This window comes from Scyliorhinus canicula, chromosome 17, assembly GCF_902713615.1.
Source record: "Scyliorhinus canicula chromosome 17, sScyCan1.1, whole genome shotgun sequence".
In the NCBI taxonomy this organism is placed as follows: Eukaryota; Metazoa; Chordata; class Chondrichthyes; order Carcharhiniformes; family Scyliorhinidae; genus Scyliorhinus; species Scyliorhinus canicula.
In genome coordinates, this window is record NC_052162.1 from 42,804,965 (window position 1) to 42,812,603 (window position 7,639).

Below are 7,639 nucleotides of genomic sequence, written 5' to 3' on the forward strand. Positions count from 1 at the left end.
CTTTTTAGGACACTACGGGCAATTTAGCATGGCCAATCCACCTAACCCGCACATCTTTGGACTGTGGGAGGAAACCGGAGCACCCGGAGGAAACCCACGCACACACGGGGAGGACGTCCCATCTTTCCACCATTCTTCACATCAGCATATTGTATGTCTGATGCACCATCAATTGACTCGAGTCGCAGTGAAGTTCCAAACAACAGGCTTTAATACGCTAGATGTGAGCCCGGCAGTGGTCATACAGAGAAAGGCCAACTGCCAGCCAACACGAGCTCTTATACCCCACCTTGTAGGCGGAGCTACCAACCTCTCAGCCAATCAAGCGGCGGGGAGTCACATGACCAGCCACAACCAATTGGCAGAGAGGCACATGACTTGCCTGGGCCAATGGGCAGCGAGGCTGCTGTACCAATGGCAGCCTGGTTCTCCGGTAATATGATCTCTCTAGCCATACTACCACAATGTGTTCCTCAACTAATTGTAGAGGCCAACTACTTCCCTGATGAGAATACCAGCAGAGAAGGGTATTGGATTAAAGACCTTCCTTTACAGCTCTTTATAGCCCAATTACTCACAACTTCATTGACAATATTCAAGGAAGCTAAATTCAGTTATTGTAAATATATTTACTCATGAAATATGAACAGGAAATAGTCCATTTTTGTCAAGACCATGTGTGAACTTTGGAAATCCTGAGCTCTAGTCGCTTGTTTGTAATGGGAAATAAATGAACCAAGACTCACTTAAAATTGGGAGCAGTTAATTTCTGGTCACATCACAGCAGATTTAGTATCCAGGATAAGGCTTGTCATCTGCTATATTCTAGAGAAGTTGCTGGTAGGTCAGCATACGGTCAAGAGTAATGCATAGGTATTTTGCTACTGGGTTCTGGGGGAGTGGTCGGCCACAGAACTGGATACTATGTTCTTTTCTGGCCTTCAGGTTGTTCAGGTAGCAGGCTCGAACAACAGTCTTGGTAGCATTTGATCAAAATCTCCACTTTCTGATGGAGGCTTTCAGAGAACATAGATTTTCAGTGTTTTCTCAATATCCTGGAAAGTCAGGGGCAAATCATCAGCATACAAAAAGAGCAATGATTTTGTGAGAGGGAGGTCTCTGGTATATATGTTGAAGAGGGTTGGTGCAAGGACTGACCCCTATGGGAACTTTTAAAAATAAATTTAAAGTACCTAGTTCTTTTTTTTTCCAATTAAGAGGAAATGTAGTGTGGCCAATCCACTTACCCTGTACATCTTTGGGTTGTCAGGGTGAGACCCACGCAGACATGGGGAGAATGTGCAAACTCCACACGGAGAGTGACCCAGAGCCAGGATTGAACCCGGGTCCTTGGCGCCATGAATCCCAATGGGAAATTGTTGTCAGTTATGCACAGGTGATTGATTTGATTTCCAAGGTGCACACTGAACTGTCAGTTGCAGTACACTGGATCAAGATGAGCATGAATCTCATATGGAAACTAGCGGGTACCATCTGGGGTACCAGACCAACAAATATGCACTGAAATGAAAATAAAAACCCCTTATTGTCACAAGTAGACTTCAAATTAAGTTACTGTGAAAAGCCCCTCTTCGCCACATTCCGGCACCTGTTCGGGGAGGCTGATGCGGGAATTGAACCGTGCTGCTGGCCTGCTTTGGTCTGCTTTAAAAGTCAGCGATTTAGCCCTGTGCTAAACCAGCCTGGTTTCACTCACCCTCGTTTATCTGCCTGATGCTGAGTCCACAATCCTCCCACAGTAAGATAGATTGAGATCTGTCTGTTTCTTTTCTTGTTGTTTTTTTTTCATAAATTTAGAGGAGCCAATTAATTTTTTCCAATTAAGGGGCAATTTGGTGTGGCCAATCTACCTACCCTGTACATCTTTGGGTTGTGGGGGCGAAACCCAAGCAAACATGGGGAGAATGTGCAAACTCCACACAGACAGTGACCAGAGACAGGATTGAACCTGGGATCTGGGCACTATGAGGCAGCAGTGCTACTCACTGTGCCACCGTGCTGCCCTTTTCTTGTTGTTTAATGGGAAACCGAGTAGTAGTGTTTTTGGTGTCAATTGTAAGCTGTTTGTTTTAGCTGTGAAGTTAGACAGTTTAATATTGTAGCCCTATGACTTTATGCAATCAGTCCTGGAGCAAATCATCTTTTGCAGAGTCTTTCAAATGAACTAAAATATTGGGGGTTCGGTCCATTATCCTAGCCGCTGTTGGGGTCTGGTCTGGAATCGTAATGCGGCAAATATCACCAAACACAATTTGGTAACTGATCCAACTACATAAGTCCCAGGTTTCAACCTACCATGGAAAATCTGGACAACCATCAACCACTTAGGGCAGCAGGGTGGCGCAGTGGGTTTGCCCTGCAGCCTCACGGCGTCGAGGTCCCAGGTTTGATCCCGGCTCTGGGTCACTGTCCGTGTGGAGTTTGCACATTCTCCCTGGGTTTGCGTGGGTTTCACCCCCACAACCCAAAAATGTACAGGCTAGGTGGGTTGGCCACTCTAAATTGCCCCTTAATTGGAAAAAAATGAATTGGGTATTCTAAATTTATACGTTAAAAAATCAACCACTTGAGGATGGGCCAGGAAAGTTGTGGGTACATGTTCCACAGGTGGAACATGAGGAACAGCTCAAATTGTGACAGTGGCCATCCAGGTCACTCCATCATCCATTTACGGAACTCCTGCCCTGAGAGATCCATTCCTGGTGGCATCACAACTGAAAGGGTTAAAATGGTTTTCGTTGAAAAGTATCTTTTAACAAAGTAAAACCTCAAGCAGAGAGAAGCAGGATCATAAAACACCAAGCAAGAAAAAGCAAGATTGATGCGTAGGAGGTGTGCTCCAGTCAGGATAAGAAATTAGTTGAAAAGAAGGGGCGGCACAGGGGAGCAGTGGTTAGCTCTACTGCCTCATGATGCAGCATGGTGGCACAGTGGTTAGCATTGTTGCCTACGGCCCGGGTGCGAATCCCAGCCCTGGGTCACTATCTGTGTGGAATTTGCACATTTTCCCCATGTCTGCATGGGTTTCACTCCCACAGCTCAAAGATGCCGGTTTAGCACAGTGGGCTGAACAACTGGTTTATAATGTAGAACAAGGCCAATAGTGTGGGTTCAATTCCCGCACTGGTCTTCCTGAACAGGCGCTGGAATGTGGCGACTTGGGGCTTTTCACAGTAACTTCACTGAAGACTACTTATGACAATAAGCTATTATTATGTGCAGAGTAGGTGGATTCTAAATTGCCCCTTAATTGGAAAAAAAATTATTGGGTGCTTTAAATTTATTTTTTTTAAAAAGCTCTGCTGCCTCAGGGCACCAAGGACCTGGGTTCAATCCCGGCCCCAGGTTACTGTCCGCGTGGCGTTTACACATTGTCCCCGTGTCTGTGTGGGTCTCACCCACACAACCCAAAAAGGTGCAGAGTGTGGGTGGATTGACCAAGCTAAATTGCCCCTCAATTGGAAAAAAAGTGGATACTCTATTTTTTTTAAAATTAATTGAAAAGTGTATTTTAGCAAAATAAACTTTCAATCCAGGAAAGGCAGGGCAGACGGATAGTAGATTTGCTCGAGGCGGGATAAAAATGGAACAGAATCACAAGGTCAGGAAGAGATTTGGGGGCCTCCATTTGTGTGAACAATGCCGAATGTACATGCACACTGGAAACAAGTAACTAGAGTTTGAGACATATTTTGCACATGACTATAAGTGACAAGATTAGAAGTAGATAAAGGTATGTGTACTTGATTAAGTGCACATTAAAATGTGACTACATTGTAAACATTCAGATTGCCTGAGACTGTCTCTCCCATTGTAATTTGGAATAAAGCTTTGAAACCTGTTCCTCAGTCTCTTCTGATGGTCACTCAATTGTCCATAACAACCATTCAGTTTTAACTGTAGCTGTTGAATGGATTGTTTTTTTTTTTTGTTTTTTTTTCTTTTTTAAAAAATTTAGAATACCCAATTCATTTTCCAATTAAGGGGCAATTTTAGCGTGGCCAATCCACCTACTCTGCACATCTTTGGGTTGTGGGGGCGAAACCCACGCAAACACGGGGAGAATGTGCAAACTCCACACAGACAGTGACCCAGAGCCGGGATTCGAACCTGGGACCTCGGCGCCGTGAGGCAACAGGGCTAACCCACTGCGCCACCGTGCTGCCCCGTTGAATGGATTGTTAACCTCAATATCAAACTATAACTTCTTACCCAGCCATATAAAAAATCGGAAGTAATTTTCCCAGCGTGTTGCGCCCGGCACTGATCCCGTTGCACGGGTGCATGCCGGGAGAGGCCCAAAATGGGTTTTGCGCTGGGTGCCAAGCCGCACACAAGTCTCCCGACTCGCTGCACCCGGCAAGATCTGGATCAGGCCCAGCGATGCATGATCCAGATAATCATATGTAAATGATCCATTCAGCTCATCTAAATATGTGCAGCCAGTTTGAAGGCCACACTCTCCCACTTCCTGCTGCTCACCGGACATAGTGGCGAGGCCTCACTCAGGCGTGGATTAGTACTGGTCTCCACAACCGGAGGCCAGGCGTGATGGCCATGCCAGAGGGTTCGAAAGTCATTGGAGCCTCCCCCCACTTCCCGAGGAGTCGGGGACAACCTGGTACATGGGCACCCTGGCAGGATGGATGGATGTGGGTCAGGATCACCCACATTCCTGGGTAGTGGGGTGTCACTCTAACCTTTAGTGATGGGAGAGATGTTGCCTCTCAGGGGTCAAGGGTTAGAAATGTTGCCCATGTCTGCAGAGGGTCGCCAGGTCCATGGGTGGGTGCTGTGGGGGAGGTTTTAGTCATTCTAAAGTTCGACAGCCACTGCGCTGTCGAGGTCAACAAGAGCTTCGAGAGATACATGTTTCAGCAGCGAATTCAGGGTAAGGACAAGCCTTTCCTGTCCTTTATTACCCACCTCCGCGTCCTTGCGCAGTCCTGCAACTACGGGTCCACCTCTGACTCCATGCTCCATGACCAGATTGTTTCTGGTGTTCAATCTGAGCCCCTGCTCCAGCAGCTACTAAAAGTAAAGCAGCTCACTCTCTCTACGGCCATTGAGACCTGTGTACTTCATGAACATGTCTCCACACGCTACTCCTGCATCCAGGCCACTGAAACGGCACGGACAAGCCCCTTACGAGGCAGAACGGGTCCAAATGATTAAATCTTTTCAGGCTCTGGATCTGAACGATGGCGGCCATTTTGCACGCTTTTAATGGAGTCCCGCGCTTACACGCAGTGAGCGTGCTCACGTCACGGACCACTTCGCACAGGTGCGCACCACGCTGGATCACCCCGCGCATGCACGGTGGCACGATGAACGTCCCGATGCTCCGGCGTGCGGCAACTGTGGCTCCGCCCTCTTAAAGCGGCAATGTCCCGCAAAGTCCCGACACTGCCTGGCAAACGAGGCCACTACGCTACAATGTGCAGATCTTCCCTGCCTGCTGTTTTTAGGAGGTCCACCCAGCCCCACAGAGACGTCACGGCTATCCAGCCTGCCATCAATGAACCTACTTCAGACCTTGCTTCCGACTGTGTCTGCGATGACCCACAAGTCCCGTTCCAAATCGGCGTCGTTACCATTGCCATCAGCGGCTCCTGCTGCCTTGAGGTGACACATTGTGCTCATACAGCCATTCTCCCATTTGAGATTGTTGCTGCCTCAAAAGCCTCCTTGCTTGGTGCGCAGGCATGCAAGCTGCTCCACTTAGTGCAGAGAGTACACTCTCTCTCTTCAAGCGATGTGTCTGCATCCTCTGACACAGACTTCAGGACGCAACTCAACTCTATCATCCAGCAATACCATGATGTCTTCGAAGGCATGGGCATGCTCCCGTACACGTACAAAATCTTACTCAAACCCAACGCCACGCCTGTCGTTCACGCACCTCGCAGAGTCCCAGCGCCCCTCAAGGACCGCCTCAAGCAACAGCTCCAGGACCTCCAGGACCAAGGAGTCATCTCTAGAATCACGAAACCCACAGGTTGGGTAAGCTCCATGGTCTGCATCAAGAAACCGTCCGGCGAGCTGCGGATCTGTATTGATCCTAAAGATCTGAATCAGAATATCATGCGGGAGCACTACCCGATTCCGAAACGTGAGGAGCTCACGTCCGAGATGGCCCACGCCAAACTATTCTCAAAACTGGATGCCTTGAAGGGTTTCTGGCAGATCCAACTAGATGAGTCAAGCAGGAAGTTGTGTACGTTCAACACATCCTTTGGCAGGTTCTGCTACAACCGGAAGCCATTCGCCATCATTTCTACGTCCGAAGTTTTCCATCAGATCATGGAGCAGATGATGGAGGGGATCAACGGCGTCCGGGTATATGTCGACGACATTATTATCTGGTCAACCACCCCGCAGGAACACATTGCCCGCCTTAAGCGCGTTTTCAGGCGCATCCACGAACACGGCCTCCACCTCAATAGGGCCAAATGCTCCTTCGGCCAGTCGAGTATCAAGTTTCTGGGGGGGTCACATCTCCCACCAGGGGGTGCGTCCGGACGAGGACAAGATTGCAGCAATCACACCCATGAAGACGCCCGAGGACAAGAAAGCGGTCCTCCGGTTCCTGGGTATGGTGAATTTCCTCGGGAAGTTCATCCCGAATCTCGCCTCACACACCACGGCCCTCAGAGACCTGATTCGCAAAACCCAAGATTTCCAATGGCTCCCTGCTCACGAGCGTGAATGGCAGGAGCTGGAATGGAAGAATGGAAGGCCAAGCTTTCCACGGCCCCAGTGTTGGACTTTTTCATCCCTACCAAAGAGACCAAAATCTCTACAGATGCCAGTCAGCCGGGGATTGGTGCCGTGCTCCTGTAATGAGACGAGGCCTCATCATGGGCCCCCGTTGCGTATGCGTCGCGGGCGATGACCCCCCACAGAGCAGCGCTATGCGCAAATTGAGAAAGAGTGTCTCAGCCTTCTCACTGGAGTCGTGAAGTTCCACGACTACGTCGATGGACTTCCACAGTTCACGGTTGAATCCGACCACCGCCCGCTTGTAAATATTATCAAAAAGGACTTGAATGACATGACGCCTCACCTCCAGCGTATCCTACTCAAGCCGCACAGGTACGACTTCCAACTGATCTATACCCCTGGCAAGGACCTTGCCGTTGCTGATGCCCTCTCAAGGTCGATCACAACTCTGTGTGATCACGATGGCTTCATTTGCCAAATAGATGCTCAAGTTCAGTTTGCAGCCTCCCATTTGCCAGCTTGGGATGCACGACTGATGCAAATTCGCTGCGAGACAGCGGCTGATCCACTTCTGCAGCAGGTGATGCGTCTAATGTCAGACGGGTGGCTAAAGGGCCAATGCCCACAATTTTACAACATCCGCGATGACCTGGCGGTTGTCGACGGGGTGCTCCTGAAATTGGATCGCATCATCGTCCCACAAAGCATGCGCCAGCTAGTGTTGGAGCAACTCCATGAAGGGCCATTTAGGAATCGAGAAATGCCGCCGCAGGGCCAGAGAAGCCGTCTACTGGCCGTGCATCAATGATGACATCGCCAATGTGGTGCTCAACTGCTCTACCTGCCAGTGTTTTCAGCCCACCCAACCACGGGAGACCCTGATGCCCCATGAGCT